The sequence below is a fragment of the Diabrotica undecimpunctata genome, chromosome 1, assembly GCF_040954645.1.
Source record: "Diabrotica undecimpunctata isolate CICGRU chromosome 1, icDiaUnde3, whole genome shotgun sequence".
In the NCBI taxonomy this organism is placed as follows: domain Eukaryota; kingdom Metazoa; phylum Arthropoda; class Insecta; order Coleoptera; family Chrysomelidae; genus Diabrotica; species Diabrotica undecimpunctata.
In genome coordinates, this window is record NC_092803.1 from 6,424,487 (window position 1) to 6,444,213 (window position 19,727).

The following is a 19,727-nucleotide window of genomic DNA, read 5'->3' on the forward strand; positions in this document are numbered from 1 at the left end:
AAGAGAGGACTAAACGATGGAGAATGGAACAACAGAGAGAGATGGAAACGGTTGAGCGAGGGAAGGCAGTGAATACTGTAGAATCCCTAAATATATATATAAATACTGCCTAGAGCCGTACAAAAATGTAAAAATGATACTTATGGCACTATTGATTTCATACAGGTTACTGGATAGTAGGCTTCAGATGTTGGTTTGAATGTAATGGATTGCGATTTCAAGCAGATGTTGAGTTTTGAATGATATGCTGCTACGTTATGCTGCTGCAGTTGTTATCTCATGTGTGATCTCATGATTGGTGCACCACGAGGCTTCAGGGGTTTCACCCAATAAGAAAGAACAGTAGAGTTTGGAGCTAACTATTTTTAGAATAAAAATAATAAAATAAGAAATTAATATTTAATTACTCTAAAAAAGAGAAAATTAATATTTAAATAAAATTAAAAGAAATTAAAATTAAAATATTTATTTGAAGAAAAATTACAAACGTGTGACGTTTCTAACGTTTTAGTCTACTTTAAGTCGTATTTTAATTTATATTGCTACTGTATTTGTGTAGTGCAAACCACATTAAAATTCTAAATAACTTAGCTATTTTACTGCAACACTAAAAATTAAAAAAAAAGTTTATAATCCAGTAAAATAAGGCAAAAAAGGGGGGCAAACCTCGGAATGAAAGATAATAAGCTGAAAATTTGCATACGTCTTTATTTTGATGGTATAAAACTTACCTCAAAAGTCTCATATAATCACGTATCCGCGACTTAAGATATTAAAGGTCAAAGGTCACGAAAATGAGTTTTCTGCATATATCTCGTTTCCCTTACACTTTATGACATTTAAGGTGGTAAGAAAAATTGTAGAATGGAAAATTTTCTTCAATTTTTGTCTTAAGTACTTTTATGTACCTTCAACCCTTCTTAAGATAGAGCGCAAAGAGTGGGGGACCGCTTACCTGTGTATACGGTAACGCGAAGTCAGCCAGTAGGATTCAATAAATAATAAGTTATATAGTTAATTATTCACTTAAAATACTATTATTATCATTAAATTTTTATTATTTATTATTTAATAGACTATATTTATAGATATTAATTATAAAATATATATTTTATATAATATACCTCAACTATTTCAACAAAAAAACTGCTCTGTACAAGAATTATTTGAAAATGGAGTACGTATTTTCTTGGCAGCGTATAATGCTCCAACATCAGAAGACGATATAGACTCTTTTCGATACACACAGTTCATCAAATCAACAAGACTCAACAAACCAGTGCAGTTATCAAGTCTTCCACCTTCAAGTGCAGCAGCTCGTCAGCATATCATTCGTGTCTATTATCAGACCCAAATTTGGTTGGGAAATGATTTAGAACCCCAAGAATTCGGCTGGGTAATGCAAAATGAATTTCTGGAACCAATAACAACATTATTACCGCCAGCACCAGAAGAACTGCTGAATGCAATATTTTGCAATTGCAAGAAAGGTTGTGGTTCTAATTGCGGATGCAGGAAATCAGGATTGCAATGTACTTTAATTTGTAGGCAGTGTAATAGACAATCATGTCTAAACGCTTCATCAACTTCAGATGATTTCAATGAAGAAAGTGAATATGCACCTGATATTCTTGAATATTTTTATTCTGATACTTTAATAAACGAGAATGATGATGATGAATCCGATATTGAGCAGTCAGAGGAAGAAGAAGAAGAAGAAGAAGAAAAAGAAGAAGACGATGAAGAAGAAAATTAATACAAAAATATTAACCATACATAATAAAAGAATATATATTATATTTGTAACTTTAATAAATCGATTATTGGATTATTAAATAAATATATAATTTAAAAAAATAATAAATATAATTTTTTCAGTATTTAATTAAATATAAAAATGATTATTGTTGAATTCTGCACTTGATCTTAATTTATCGTATTTACAGCTGTTAAAAATATCATTAAAGTTCATTTGAAATATTTCATTTAATATTGTATGTTTGTTAAAAATAAAATAAATATTATATAAAAAATATATATTTTATAATTAATATCTATAAATATAGTTTATTAAATAATAAATATTAAAAATTTAATGATAATAATAGTATTTTAAGTGAATAATTAACTATATAACTTATTATTTATTGAATCCTACCGGCTGACTTCGCGTTACCGTATACACAGGTAAGCGGTCCCCCACTCTTTGCGCTCTATCTTAAGAAGGGTTGAAGGTACATAAAAGTACTTCAGACAAAAATTGAAGAGAATTTTTCATTCTACAATTTTTCTTACCATCTTAAATTTCATAAAGTGTAAGGGAAACGAGATATTTGCAGAAAACTCATTTTCGTGACCTTTGACCTTAAATATCTTAAGTCGCGGACACGTGATTATATGAGACTTTTGAGGTAAGTTTTATACCATCAAAATAAAGACGTATGCAAATTTTCAGCTTATTATCTTTCATTCCGAGGTTGCATCCTTATTTTACCGGACTATTATTTAACACCATTTAGTATGATTTAATTGAAATAAAATTTTTTAAATGCCCTATTATTTTTTATACTTAAGCGGTATAACTTAATCATAAATCATAGTATAAAATAATTTATCCACGTCAGACAAAGCACATAATCTTACTTTCTCCTGCTATGAAACCACGAATAATTTGACGAACATTTGACAGCGAAAACACATTTGCAGACAAATAAAAACAGACATTTTGTTTTTTTATTAATTCTTCGTATTTCACGTGTTTTGTCAGCCATCCTTAAAGCGTTTCATGTAACAATCTCGCCAATCTCGTAACACAAAAGTCGGTCTCATTACACAACTACTTGGCCACACTTATCGCTGTCACATGCACACGCACACTTTCACAAACTAACAACTCCCTGCCATATTTCAAAAGTTTCATTCCACGCGAGAGCCAACAAATGTTTGAGACGGAAATAAAAAAAGTTGGCGCAAAAGTTTCCCGTCTTGCAGAAGTTGACAAGACGTACACCTAGCTGCTAGAGCGTTTAGCTGGCACGCATGAATACGCAGCTCATTTCGGGAAGGGAGTTTTTGTATAGAAATTGTGCGAAGTTTTTCGGTCGAGGAGATTTTCCGGCAGCCAGCCGGAAGTGAGAACTGGGAGGAAACAACTGGTATGGAAAAAAGTGGAGCGGAATTGGTTTCGGGTGTAGAAAATAAGCGTTTAGCTCCGTCGTTGGAAAGTTTATACTATGATTTCCATTTCGCAATTTAGAATATTGAGGAGGTATACATATTTTAGTAATTTGCAATGTACTGTGAAATTTCTTACTTGTCGACTATTCCAGTTTGGACTTAGAGATGTATGGAAACAATAGTAAGGAATTGCCAGTGCAACAAACACTGGAAGGAAATACAATACACGTAGGATACAGTTAAAATTTTAGATCTCTGTTAACCCTTAAATGCCCAATCGGGGTCACTATGGGACCCCAGACATACATTTTTGGCTATAATATCTTTATTTGAAACATTTGGCAACCGCGCAATCAGGTATTTGTGTGGACGTGTCTCCTACGTTTTCTGTTAGTATACCACGAACATTCGTGAGGTGCAGTGGTCTGTAAGAGAGATTTATATAAGTGGGGTCCCGCTGTGACCCCGATTGGGCATTTAGAGGCACCAGAATATTTTTATTATTTTTAACATTTTTCGTCAGTTTACATTGAAAAATGGACCGTAAGAGAATGAAAATGACAATAAGCGACCAAGAACATGAAAAAATTATCCGAAATATAGAAGAAGGGATATCAGACTCCGATTTCGACTATGAGATTACCGACGAATCAGATAGCGAAGAGCAAGATGTTTTTGAGGAAAATGTTTCGGAAACTGAGGACAATTTAGAAGTCAACAGTGACGAGGAATCAGATGCAGAACCTACCGAAGTGGACGATAATATTAGTGAGGTTAGTGGTCCAACATATACATCCAAATCTGGAATGCAGTGGAATAGCCTACCTTTCGTGAGATCCAAGAGGCAACAAAAAAATATTATAAATGTACATCCAGGCTTAACAAACTATAGTAAAAATTCCAACACGTTTTTAGACTATTTCAATTTATTTTTGACCGAAGAGATGAAGAATGTCATATGCCTTCATACTAATGAAGAAGCTGTTAGGCGTTATCAAGAGTGGAACGAAAAACATCCGAATAACAAAAAAGAGTGGACGGTACTTACCAACAATGAACTGAATAGCTTTTTAGGAGCACTTATCAAAGCTGGTGCTTTAAGGTGTGGGAAAGAGTCGACACGAGAGATATGGTCTACAGACACCTCAATACGCCGGTCATTTTTTACAGCCGCATTCGCTAGGAACCGATTTGAAGAATTATCGAGTTTCTTGAGGTTTGATGACAAAGTGACCAGGGTGGAGCGGAAGGAACAGGATAAGTTAGCGGCGATACGAGTAATTTGGGACATGTTCGTCTCTAACTGTGACAAAGCCTTTGAACCATACGAACATATAACCGTTGACGAACAGTTAGTGAGTTTTAGAGGAAAGTGTCCTTTTAGACAATATATAAAATCAAAACCTTGCCGCTATGGGATAAAAATTTGGGCTGCCGCGGATGTTAAAACATCTTATTTATCAAAACTTCAGGTGTACCTTGGAAAACTACCAGGTGGTAGAATAGAGAAAAATCAGGGATTTCGTGTTGTGAAAGATCTGGTGGAACCATATCATGGCAGTTGGAGAGGAATTACAACTGACAACTTTTTTACCAGTGTTCCTCTTGCTCAATATCTTTTATCTAAAAACCTTACTTTACTTGGGACCGTCCGCAAAAATAAACCTGATACACCACCACAACTAAGTTTGACAAAAAGACCTGCGGAGTCGTCAATATTTGCTTTTACTAAAGAATTAGCTATGGTTTCGTACATACCTAAAATACACAGGATGGTACATCTTCTTTCAAGTCAACACGATAGTGATATAATTTGTCAAGACTCTCAAAACAAACCCTTGATGATTTTAGACTATAATAATACCAAGGGTGGTGTTGATAATGCCGACAAACTGATTAGGGAATATTCCTGTAAAAGAAGAACTGCTCGTTGGCCATTCAGGCTCTTTATGAATATTATGGACATATGTGCACTAAATGCCTATATTTTATACATTGAAAAAAATCCTGATTGGAAGAAAAATAATTTTTCACGAAGACGTATTTTCCTGTTACAATTAGGGGCTGAGCTTGCTCGAAACAACATGGAAAAAAGAGCGAAATATATAAAACATAAAGCCTATATAAAATCTGCTCTAAAAGATTGTGGCATACCAATGGTAAACCCATTGCAACCCGAAGTTGCAACTCAATCCGTCCATTCAGCTAAGAAACGTGCTCGTTGTTACCAGTGTCCGCGAAACTGTGACAGAAAAGTGAATACCGTTTGCTCTTTTTGCAAAAAATTTATATGCCAGGTGCACAGAAAAGAAGAAAAAACTATTGTATGTAAAAATTGCAACTAAAAGTTATATGCTTATATTATTATTTAATTTTAATTTTGTTCGAATTGAAAATAATTTGTTTCTAGAAAAGCCGTTAATTTTGTATGAAAAATAAATAAAAATTATTCAAATATGCTTAAAATTATTTTTAACCGTGTTTTCTTTTTAGTCAGTGCTAAATGACGTTACTAAATTGAAAATTTTAGTGGGGTCCCTAGGAGACCCCACATGGGCATTTATGGTTATTTTCATATCACGGGCATTTAAGAGTTAATAATAATTTAATATTTCAGACACATTTCTTATTTCCAGGTGAGTTTCTGTCATCATTTTCTGTCTTACTATCGTTTTATAGATATATTGTATAAGTTTTAACCCATTGAGTACTGAATTTTGAACTTGTGAAATTTGCTGTAGTTATTAATTGTTTTTATAATAGGGGTGTCCAAATATTGTACATAACTAATATTTTATATACCCGTCTTGTAATAACAATATTACACCATGTACCATATATGACACAGTAGTCCCTTATACTACTAAAGTGAACAAGTATTTGAAAAGATTTAATTTTTCTGTGTAAATTTTACAAAAAATATGAAAATATGAAAATCGCTTACAAAGCTTTAATTTTGTTTGTAAAAGTTGCTAAAGCACTGAAGCATTGTGTTCTCACAACGCTCGATTGTTCGTGACTGCCAGCACAACGTCTTCTTTTATTATTCGGAACGTAGTTAACTTAGTGATCATTGCGATCGTACCTAATATTGACAGCAATCCTGCTTTCGAATGAATATGTGAATGGTCGTCCAGCAGCTCTAGGTAGATTTTCAAATCTTTTTAAATACACTTGTGCTATGTCTCTTCGAAAATTCAATTGGGGTGCACCTGGATGATGTTTTTTTATATATTATCTACGAATTTTGGATAGATGTACCTAATAGCCAAGTAAAGATGGGCCACCACTATTTATTGCCTTTAATTCCAACTCTATTAACATTTGTATTCGGATCCATTTCATTAGTAACTCCCATAAATGCAATGTATTTTCCAATAGAATTAGGTCTAGGAATCCCTCTTTTCTTTTTTTTTTAGTCGATGAGTAGCGGCTTGCATTCGATACTGGAGAAACTCCATGAACAGTTGGTGCTGAACCATGACTTGTTCATCTGTAGTTACGGCATAGTCGTAAGTACCTCTAGGTGTCTTTTTTAACTCTTTAACTGTCAGAAGGGGAACATTTCTTTGTTAGTCTATTTTCTATGACTGTTCCTGTTGTTTCATAACCATTCTTATTTAAATAATAAAGAATATCGATGTATGTGAATAGGTTAACAAATTAGAAATAGTATGGCCAAGATCTAGTTTCCTCGACATCTCTTCAATAAGCTGCAATGACGGAGGTTGCTTTACCAAATTTTTGTTGATGCTCTTGATTAGAATTTGGCATATTTCCCTGAGAAACCTTAAAATTGATAAGGTAACCGTTTTTGGAATTGGGACACCCTACTTTATAATCCCAACCGGATGGGTTTCCGTCGAATTTACTGATTACAACCGTGTTATCCAAAGTATTTTATTATGTTTTTAATGTTTTTTTTCTGACTCTAGACCACGTTAAAACGTTTTGGATGTTACACGCTGCATTTCATCTTATCCATAAGAGTTTTACCAGTAGTTTATCTTGTTGTATCTGCTTGTGTTTCAGTGCCATATGTCATAATAGGTCTGATATAGGTTTTGTAAATTCGTGTTTTGCTGTAGCTGCTCGTATATTTGTTTTCTCATATTACATCCAAGAGTCATGTCGTAGACAGTAAGACTCGTCGCACTCAGATACCCGCAGGTTTTTCTGAGATTGCTAAACAAATTGCTTGAACAACGGCAGTTTCCAACAATGTTGAAATAAGCTAAGGTTATCCTTACCCCGAAAGGTAGAGGTGAAGAGGAAGAGGTACGATTTCGGCCAATTTGCCTTCTCAGTCCGATAGCTAAATTGTATGAACAGCTTGTAAAAGGCCGCCTTGAGCGAGAGATAGAAGAAGATCATGCTCTAAGCGACCGCCAATACGGTTTTAGGGCCAAAAGGACTACCATAGATGCGATCACAGAAGTAACCTCTTTAAATACACAGGATACAAAGAGATGGGCCTCTCTCATCCTGCTTGACATCAAGAATGCCTTTAATACGGCATCATGGGCAAAATCATGTCCAGGCTAAGAGAATTGGGCGTTAGTGGGTACCTGGTCAATCTAATTGACAGATGCTTTACTGACAGGTCCATAAAAGAAAAAGATACCAGCATCAGTTTGTCGCAGGGTGTTCCGCAGGGTTCAGTACTAGGTCCCATCCTATGGAATGTCCTCTATGACGCGACGGGGTGTTGAGGCTACAGATGCCAACGGGATGCACTCTTGTAACTTATGCCGATGATCTCGCACTGGTTGCGAAGGCGAATCAGAAAACGGACATGGCTCATGCGGTTAACAGCCGCATTAGTAGGTGAATCAGAGATAACGATCTATAGCTAGCGCCTCAGAAAACTGAGGTGTAAGTTCTTAAAGGGAGCCGGGAAAAATCCTCTCTTCGCTTTATAGTGGAAGGTATGGAGATTGCACCTGCACCGGTTAAATCGATTAAGTATCTGGGAGTCTGGTTGTCGGAAGGACTAAGGTTCGGAGTACACATCCAAAAGACGATAGAGAAGGCGAACCGAAATCTGGAGGCGTTGATACGGCTGATGCCAAACATTGGAGGCCCAGGTAAAGACAAGTGTTAAATGTAGTTTTTCAGTCAGTGGTAACCTACGGTGCCTCCGTGTGGTGTAGCGTACAAAATACAGCTAAATACGCTAAGCTGATAGACTTCGCAAAGGCGAATGCTTTTCAGGGTATCTAGCGCATATAGAACAGTTTCAAATGAGGCTCTATATGTCATTGGAACATTGATACCGATCGTTTTTTTGTGCAAAGAGCGAGCGAGGGTGTATGTATGGGTGAGAATGAGAGAGAAAGAACGATATCAGAGTGGCAGAGAGAATAAGCGAATGCTAGCGGAAAGGCAAGGTAGTCGAAGGAGCTTATTTCCGATCTGAGACCGTGGTGGGAATGTAAGTTCAGGAAACTAGACAACTTCCTGACGCAGCTTCTGACAGGACATGGTAGTTTTGGCACCTTCACAAATAAAATAGGCAAATCTGCTTCGGCAGACTCTACTTTTTGTGGGGTACCGGACGTTTCCACATATATTTATAACTGCCAGAGATGAGCAAAGGAGAGGGGAGATTTCGAGAGGCGAATGAGTTTCGAGCTGGATGAAAGAAACGTTCTAAACATAGTGTTGAGATGAGAAAAGAATGGAGAGAAGTACACTGTCTGATTTCTAGGGCGATGAAGAAAAAAGAGCAGAAGGACAGAGGAGCAAACTGTGCCAGGGATCTGAAATTTATGGTCAATATTATTAATTAGTTTATGGCCTAACGTCTGAAACATTGTCTGATTTACGGTAATAGGTATGGTTATTTATAAATTTTTAGTTTTTTTATTTTAGTTGTTCATTGAGTGAAAAGATCACCTCTCTGGAACGGTTTTAGCCATAACACGGTTAATCCGGAACTACCCTGGTGTCTTCTGGCCTAATATCCTAATCGGCCAAAAGATGCCAGGGTGTCTTGTTCCGTGACGTAGATGTCCAAAAATGGATACCTTCTTAGGCTATTACTGGAATCTGGCAATACGACAATCTGACAATTAAAATAAAAAAAAAAATATTACATCCTGGATAAATCCTGATACCCTAGCTGTTATCGGTTGTTTAAATTTCTTGAACTTCCTAGATATTACATGCTTCACACTTTCATTGTAAATTGCTAACTTAAATCTGGGCTCTCTTCATATTGTCATAGATTGCGTTTTCTGGACAGAAAACCACATTTACAACAGTTTGTTAACTTGGGTTTCTATTATTTTTCCACCTTTATAAGGTGTTTTCCAGATACACATTGGTAAATTGAGTAATAATGTCAAAACTAACCAGCATGTTATTAAAGTTTTTTTGTATTTCTGCTAGTTTTTGCCGAAAATGTTATAAGTTCTAGGCAGCAAGTTTATTTAAATGCTCAGTACTTAATATTAACGTGCTTTAAATTTGTTACAAATATTTGTACTGGTTTTCGACCAATTTTAATCAATTACAAAGAAAATTATTTTAAAATAACAGTCAAACAACTTCCAGCTCCCTAACTACTAGCACCAGCAAATCGATTTCTTAAACTTTATGTAACACCAATTCTTTGTACAAGTTCTTTTATTTTTTGTTTTATTTACATACACCCGACGTTATTTTCACAGAATCCGAAAATTTCCGTCCAAGTTTGGGATAGTTTCTCGGAGGAACTTGCAACTGTGAAACTAATACCGCTGAGAATCACATTCTTTCTATTAGAAATAATCGATGGAATCGCATTGCAGGCGACGATGGGAGGTACGGAGTTTACTTCGGAGGATTTATTTATTGATGTTTTTCTTCTTCGTCTTTTGCACTTATACCTTTCAGTGGCATCAGATACAAATATTTTTTACCTATTTTTATTTTTATTTTTATTTGTCGCTATCAGTCTACAATTCCTTTATTTGTACAGCCGTTTTTTCTTTTCTAATCTATATGTCTTCTGTATCTCCCCTTAAGTTTATTAATCGTTCTTTTGGTTCTTTTTGTAGGCTAGGAAAAGGCTGGCTGATTTATGTATACATACCTTAAAAATAGGAGTAATTCTATATATATATTTAGGGATTCTACAGTATTCACTGCCTTCCCTCGCTCAACCGTTTTCATCTCTCTCTGTTGTTCCATTCTCCATCGTTTAGGCCTCTCTTACTCATGGCGTCGTCTACTTTGTTCCTCCAGGATTTTCGGGGTCGTCCTCTTTTCCTCCTTCCTATGGGGCTCCATTCGGTTATTCTCTTTATCCATCTGCTGTCGCTAGTTCTTCTTACATGTCCATACCACTTTAGCCTTTTTTGTTCTATATGTGTTAGTATGTCTGTTTCTATTGATGTTCTTTGCTTTATTTCGTCATTACTTCTCCTATCCATTCTTGTTACTCTGCAGCATCTTCGCAGGCATTCCATCTCTGTTGCTACTATCTTATGATTTTATTTATGATCCAATTTTCAGCTCAAGATGTCGTAATACTTAGCACTAATGTTTTATAAATCTGTGTTTTTGTCTTCATATTTAGGTGTCTATCCCACCATACTGAGTTAAGTTGTCGGATGGCTGTTCTTGTTTGTCCTAATCATTGTGTAATTTCTTCCTCTGTTGTTGCCTTTTTCGTGATTATAAACCCCAGGTATTTGAATTTATCCTTTCCTTTGATTGTTACGTTGTCATCAATCTGTAGATCTTCTATGTCTTCTTCACTTGTAGATAGGTACTCTGTTTTCGCGAGGTTAATATCTAGGCCAGCCTTGGTATATTCTTCTTGTAGTTTCTTCATCATGTAGCTGAGGTCGTCTTGGTCTTGTGCAATCACTACTTGATCGTCTGCAAGACTTAACGTATAGAGGTATTCGTTCCATACCGGTACTCCCATGCCTTCGCATTTTTTTTCCATGTAGTCAAGGCTTTCTCTAAGTATATTTTGAATAGGGTTGAAGATGTGGAATAACCCTGCAGGAGCCCTTTTGTTGTGGTGAAGTCTCCTATGATTCTTGTTCTCATTTTAATGGACACTTTATTTTCTTTATACAGAGCTTTTGTAGTTTCTATGAGTTCCGTCTGTATTTCTAATTTGTACATTGCCTCCCATAGTTCTGACCTTGGTACAGAGTCATACGCCTTTCTCAGGTCCACAAATGTCAAGTTTATATCTCTATTTTTTGCGTTTTTCTTTTCCAACAGTTGTTCCAGTGTGTATATGTGGTCTATGCATGATCTTCCTGCCGTGAAGCCTGCCTGATCCTCCCCGATTTTGCCTTTTATCGCTTGCTCTATCTTTTCTCGCAGTATCTTCCCATATATTCTTCCTATTGATGATATTACGCTTATTCCTTTGTAGTTTTCGCATCGCATCTCCTTTCTTAAATAGAGATGTCATATATGCCGCCGTCCATTCCTTTGGGAGCTGTTCTCCATTTATGGCTTTCTGAAATATCCATTGTATCATCCGGTGTAATTTTTTTGATCCGTATTTTATAAGCTCAGGTGAGATGCCTCCAGATCCCGGTGCTTTCTTCCATACTTAATTAGGCGTAATTCTTCCTTACTTAAAAAGGTGTCTCAATTGTAGCCATATTAAATCCAGGAAGGGCAAATGTTCAATTTAAAAACTACCAACTGATTGCACTGCTGAACTGTGTCTATAAACTTATTAAACACTTAATCTACAATAGAATTAGCAGAAACATATTTTTTTATTTTATACTCATTGAGTAAGCAGGGTTCAGTCCTAATATTGCATCCAAGGTGCTATTTCACTAAAGCTTTTTACCTTAGCATTGGAAAATGTATTCAAACAGCTAGACTGGAAGCAAAAAGGTCTAAACATCCATGGTGTACGTTTGAGTCATTTGAGGTTTGCGGACGACATAGTATTATTTAGTACAGGTATCAAGGAACTGGAGCTAATGTTTATAGAATCAAATCAGCAGTTAAATAAAATAGGTCTTAAAATGAACCTTCAGAAAACAAAAATAATGAGTAATTTACAAACTAATATTGTTATTAGTTTTTACAAGTCTATCCTGAAGGAACTGTAACAAATGATAAAGTGCAATCAGGTAAACGAATGAAAGTAGCCAAAAGATGTAATGTTTGCCCGAGAAAAAAAGACAACAAGACCTTTTATAATGTGTGATTTGTAAAAAAGCTATATGTTTAGAGCATTCAGTGGTGCATTGTGATCCTTGCTATTTAGCTAAAATTAATTAAAATGTATTCTGTATGTTATGGTTTTTCCAAACATTCATTTATTTTTACTAGTTTTATGATCTTTTTTTTTATAATCGTGAAAAAATGAGTGTGACATTTTTTAAGGTGTAAAATGAGACTTTTTTGGAATATTTAAGTATTTAGTTTGCAATTTGTTTCTAAACACTAGTTCCTTTTGATTTAAGTTTGTTATATGTTGAAATATAAATCACAATATAAATTTTCTAAAAATGTGTTATTTTTATTTCAATTTTTTTTTTAATTTCGGGTATCTGATACCCCACCACACAGGTTTTTACATTTTAGTCTACCACACTGGCGCCGGGTTAAGCTCCACGTCTATTTTTTCTGATTGTGCCTACATAAGTTAATGTATGTGTGTTTAAAAGATCATTTGTAGGTGGTAACGTTGTAAACCAGTTGTCACAATTATTATTTCGCGACATTCCGGAAATTGGTGCTATCAGACGCTCCACAATACTTTTTGAATTATTTTTTACTTTAAATCACCAATTTGGTTGCTCACCGACGTAAACCTCTAGGTTTTTATTTTTAAAAATCTTCGAGTCTACTAGCGCAAATACCTTAAGGCTGTATTTATTAGGCTTTTTTCGTAAGTATTGACGGAAACTACATCGTCCCCTAAAATCCCCCAATTTTTGCAATCGTACAAAATTCACCAAAAAAATTCTTATCGAAGCAAGTTTATCTAGGGCTTTTCGTGTTCCTCGTGTTTCTTTATCATCAAAACGTAACACATGAAGCAAAAAACGAAACCTTCCCAGGGATATTTTCAACCAGAACATTAATACTCCACACTATTTTCTATCCCACAGTTCTTCAAGATTTAGTCTAGAACCTTTTAAATATCCTGCTAAATATTAAAAGCCCAATAAAGCCTTTATTTCAGTTCTATCTGTGGGTCGTGATAATCTTTGTCGAGTGTATGTAACATTTTCAATAAATTTGTTTGTAAATTCAACTATTGTATCTAGCATACCATCGGAAATAAATAAACTCCAGCATTCTGCAGGAGTTTCTGTTTCGCCACTCCTCTAACTTCAGGTAAATAAGTAATTATATCCTTCATACGAGTTTTTCTCTTGTCGAAGCCAAACTGTGTTTCCACCACACTGTCCCATCTTTAGCGGTAAAACGAGATATTCGTATGTTTTTTGGTTCACCACTTTCATCATCAGAATTGGAAGAGGAAGCATCTTCTTCGGAATTCGATGGCTCAGATTCGATTTCACAATGGCTGAAGTTGTCAGTCTCCGAAAAGTCTTCTTCTGAATCAATCTCTACTTCACTGTCAGATGGTACTCCTTTCAGTAGACGAAGAAGTCTGGCTTGCTGGGTCTCGGAATCCATTATCTGCATACTTCTGCTAAGTATATAGCATACTATTTAATCAAGTTGTATGTGTAAATAGGTAAAATGTAAAATACTCACCAAAAAATTACTAACTGATTTGGTAGCGCTGGGTCTTCTAAACCTGACGTACCCACTTTACAAAAAACAAAAGATCGTAGTAACGCCTGAGTTGTACTGCCGGAGAAGATAGAAACAAAGCTGGATGGTTTTGTTCACAGCACTGTTACCAACGGAGTTCTGGCCCGGCGCTACCACCGCAGGGTTAATTTATTTTTCTTGGCCTGATATTTCTTTTAAGCGCTTCTTCACGATCGTTTAGGTACTTGTGTCTATTAATGTTGGTTTAAATATTGCGTTTCTTTGGGTTAATACGGTTTTGTGTTTATTTGGTTGCAACTGGTAGCTCATTACAAATGCAAGTCTTAAAAAACCTAAAACCTTAGGATGCGTTAGGATGTTCAAAGTTAAATTAATTAATTAACTGTTAAAATGGACTTTAATTTATTGGATAAAAACAAACCTACGATTATACATATACCTAATAAAAGTATGAAAATTAAGGACCAGTATCGGGATGTCAAAAAGGAACTGATTTTAGAGGAGAAAGATTAAATTACAAATTTACTGATTAACTCATAAATTATATAGTTCCATTTCTTTATCCTCAACTAAATTATGTATATTCGTTGCTCGGTTCAATAGAAATAATTGTAAGTTGACATCCAGAGTCCACGATCTGTATTTCTCTTTTTTGATGTAGTTTACGGTATTGGTCCAGTTATTTTTCATTACTTTAATATAGAATTATAGAAGTATAGATTCTCCCTTGAAACTCGAAACAGATTAACGGATGTCTCTTGATATACTCTCGGAGATTTTGAAGCCAGGATATTCTTATTCGGTCTGAACTTCTTCTTCCGACGATCTTGCCCCGTCTTATGAGGTATAAAAGGTTCTACATCCCTAGAGACGCTCATCATGGAACCTCTTCTGTCCACTGCTGGCATAGGTATCTCCCATTTTTTGCCATTCTTCACGGTTCTGTGCATGCTGATGCCATTTCTTGGATATTCGTTCTATGTCGTCCATCCAGCATGTTGGTGGTGGTCAATTAGATTTCTGGTCCATCTTGAGTCTTTGAGTCTCGCTATGAGACCTGCTCAATTCTATTTCAGTTTTTCTATACATTCGACGACATTCCAGGTCTTGGTTGCTCATTTTGGTTTTTTTGTCACATCGAGAATCGATCTTTCCATTCGTCTTTGTGCTACTCGCATTTTTATTGCTGTTGTTTTTGTGGGAGTGAGAGTTTCTGCTCCGTATGTCATAACAGGAAAAACGCACTGGTCAATTATCTTCCGTTTCATAGCTATCCGGATGTTGCTCTTAAAGATGTCTCTTAGTGAACATAGTTATTCGTCATTGAAATTCACAGATCTGATTATTCTTGCTTATTCTGATTTCATGACCGAGATATATGTACTTTTCTGTAAATTTTACCACTTGATTTTGGATAGTTAGGTATTCGCTGGGAACCAAATTTAAACATTTTATAGATGTGGTTAGACATCTAGACCTAGAGACGCTACTTAAATCAAAATTGCTCTCAAAAACAACTGAAACAAGGGTAAAGAAAACTTTAATTCTCCTCATATTAACGTATGGAAGTAAGACGTGTGAGAGGGAGCCTTGTAACTGGCTACCTACATAAGAGGGTTGGAAATCTTTGGATTCCAAGCCTTACTTCAAAGGACTTGTGAATGGATGTATCTGCATAGGTTTGGTTCTTCAGTGACCGTTGAAGGATAAGGATTCTTAATATGAGCAAATATAGCTCCAGAGAAATAAAATCACTTTTGAGTTTATCGATTTATAATTAAATCTTTTTAGAGTAGAGAGGCCCAACACGGCCGTAGCTTACTATAAAATATCAAAAATTCTTTCTTTATAACACGTAAAAGAAAACCGGTATGAGAAAAATGCTCGATTTCGGCGGAGAGAAATATTTAATACGTGAATTGAGAGTGTTCAAAAATTCAATGCCTCGATGGCAATGTGCGAGCTTGAACTGAACTGATAAATCACTACTAGATGGGTGAACATTACTCCTATTTTATTTAGGTGTGAAAAAATATTTAAGGGGGTTAGACGACGCCAGTCAGTCGGGGTCGCGAACAAACTTGATGAAGTGACTATTTTACTTATTCTACACTAAGAAAAGTCTAAAGAATTACATTTTTATTTTATATTTTAAAACAATATGTTCATTTCTGGAACAACGTGGACACTGAAATAGCGTGAAACAACAAAATTATTAGTCTTAAAATGGAAGAAACTCCGAACGATCTTTGGGCCTTGCAGCGACAAGATAACAGGAGAGTGAAGACAAAGATTAATCAGCAAATTCAAGCACTCCATGGAGTAGAAAACACTACGATATATTAAGGCAAATGAAGCTTATAATGAAAGACTACTAAATGCAACCTTCTGGTAAAGGCTTGATGACAGAAGGTCAGTTGGTCGCCCAAGAAAGAGATGGAAGGACGCAGTTGCCAGTGATCTACGTAAAATGGGAATACAGCAATGCGAAATAGCTGCTCAGGACCCACAACAATGAAGGAGAATAGAAAACGCGGCAAAGACTCACTTAGAGTTGTAGAGCCAAGAAAAAAGAAGAAAAAAAAATTTTTCTGGCAGGAGACTATGTGAGTGTTAGAAATCACGTTGATTAACATTTTTTTATTAAAAGCTTTTATAAGTGCCATCTCTATTATCCTAACTTTCAAAACAGCTGCTCTAAATAGTTTTAAGCTGCAACTATGACATTCGTCTAAATTTTTTAGCTAAGATATTCTATTTTTTTGCACTTTTTTTGTTATTTATTTTCCTAGGATTGTGAGCTAAGAGATGTATGCATTATGTTAAAGATATTTCAGTTTTGTTTTCTTCATTAGCCTTTAAACTTTTTTCCTTTATTCATATTTTTATAGTTCGTTCCTAACGAGATACACTGACGGGATCCCTTCGATCAAGGTTTCAAGGGTAAACTGTAGATGTTTTGCCGAAATAAAAGGTTATTTCTAACATCATCCAATAGCTGAGAGTATAGCCGCGTTTACAGAAGACAACTGACTGGCATGAAATTATTGTCTTCGTCTAAATACTTCAGGCCAATTGCCTTGCCAACTGCCCTCACAATTGGCCCAAAATTCAGTTGTCTCCGGGAGTAGACTGAGAACAATGAGCTGCGCCCAGTAGCCCCCCACCACTCGAAATCTCAATTGTCGCGACAATTGGCGCCATGTGAACGGTGTAGGCCAGTAGTGCTGTCTTGTTTTTTGCCAGTTCCCTCACCGGACATCACAGATGACGAGCAGTCGGCCATGTTTTAACTGTCTACTGCCATGGCAATAGTTGGCCACGTATAAACATCTTCTCGTTTAACTGGACTGGCCTCCGACAATCCGCAACCACGTGATGACAATTGTCCAATGACAATTGTCTCGCCAGTTGTCATCGTGAAAACGCGGCTTAAGATTAGATTTGTAGGTCACCCAATTCGCCATCGAAGAGAAGTCTCGGGAGTTCCTGTTACTTCGTACCAGCGCACTTGGGTATGTTATGTTACTATAACGGCCATAACGCTATATTTCAAGAAATAAATAATTAAGACAAAAACCGAGAAGTAAGGCGTACCGTTACTCTGTCATATATTTAACTATTCATATAGAATTGTAAATAGGTGATCTTTAAGTACTTATATTAACGTACATGAGATACTGTGAGATTATGGTTTTCCATATAAATGCATGCGAGGATAATAATTATTCGGAACCTCATAAGCTGATATTATCATTCAATATTTGCAGTAAGTTAGTATTTAACAAATGGCATGGGAAGCGCATGGTTCCACAAATCATACTTAATAATTGTTGATTATATAAATCAAAAGATGAAACATATTAGTCTTTTTATTTTTCAATTGTATAAATGTCAAAAACTATTTTTTGTGTTAACATGTACTTTAAAATCCTCTATGGTTCAAGCTACAAAAGTTTCGATAACAAAAAAGAAAGTACAGGTAATATATATACCGAATAGCATACTGATAATCGTGTTAAAGGACCTGTCCTAAAGCACTTTAAACGCCAAAACTTCGCCATTTTTTATATCCCGCGTTTGATACACATTTCGTATGCAAATCAGGCCTTGATTTAAACCATTCGTTTCCGAAAGGCAGCAGCACACTTCGATAAGGCATGATACACTTCTCCGATATATAAAGTGGAGGTGGCAAGATGAATGATGGTTTCAAGATGACAAAACGTTACGCGGAAGATGCGAAATGCGGACAGAGAAGAACCGCAAGGCGGGAAGTCGATTCGACCACAGCCAACGTTGTTGGTAGAGATGCTGCTCACCGGATCTTAATACTTTTATGGAGCTGTTTATTTATTTACGTGCATATTTGAGTAATACGATGTTTATCTTCCTTACTTACTTCTGCGTGGCTTTATACGGCACAATATTATGTTTGCCGTGTACCACGTCCCATTGGTCATTTCTTCTTGTCATACGATATTTAAAAAACATAATTTTGACCTTATCGCCAAAATATTTCTCTGAACTTTTATGTTTATAATCCACAAGGAATCTACGTTCCTGTATTTGGCTGTATACCATATATTAAAAAATTAATTAAAATCCTTTGTAAAAGGTATATATTTTTAAAAACCCAAACGGGCTGTGTTAGACAAAACGTTTTCGGAATACATCATTCCATCATCGGTGTCTAGGAGTACATGAATGTAGCCACTAAATATATGGGTAAAAACCCGTTAACAAATAATTAGTTACATTTGTTCGACATTATATCTTATAAATACTTATGATGTTAAAGTTACCGTTGGATTAGGTAACATGGCGACATATGACTCCACGTTGAAGTTGCAAGTCCTGAGACGGTGTGTCTACGAGGACTTTATGGAAGCAACTTTATGCTCTCGATCTTAAAAAAAGAAAAAAACATTTTAGGGTAATCTGCAAATATGTATTAATTTTTTATTTGCAGTTCATTAGTAGTAGTTTGACTTAAAAACATCTACGCACTGATTGAGTGTCTTTAAGGTATAGATGGTAAATAAAATCTAGTTCCAAACAAATTTTCTTAATAATTTGTCCAATATATTTTATAACAAAGGTACTTTATTCTTAACAATTTTTATTAAATCGCTTTTAATCAATCTTCTTCATCTAATTCGTGTAAATTTTTCAAAATCTTAGTTTTAGACCAAGCAGGAGCGATTTCGAGAATATCAAAATGTAACTTGAATTTTTTTGTCATTATTTATACTATTTTACTGAAAATCGATCCGTGTATACACTATAGAAAACTTTAGAATGTAGAACTATAGAAAACTCTGTATTTAATAAAGTCGTTAATGGACCAACTTACCACCCTTTTTGTAGTTTAACTTGAAGCACAAATCGTATTTAGGACTATAGTAGTTATATTTGACTGCAACTTCCGATGATCCTTTTTGGAAAAAAGCTTGTCTTACATTTTTCATTGTTAATCCTCTTTTTGTAAGGACCAGCTGATCGTCCCAACTTTATAACTTTATATGACTTCGGTGACCCGGAGATGTTGTGCTACCATTAAATGCTGAAGATAAGTTGGGTTGAAAGAGTCACAAACTTTGAAGTAATGCGAAGGATAGAAAAAGACCCAGAAATTTTGTTAACGATCACACGAAGAAAACTCGAATATTTGGGTCACCTGATGAGAGGACATAAATACGCATTACTTCAAAATATAATGCTAAGAAAAATAGAAGGAAAACGGAATCCAGGCCGTAGAAGAATGTCATGGTTGCGTAATTTGAGAGAGTGGTTTGACTGTACCACTAATGAACTCTTTA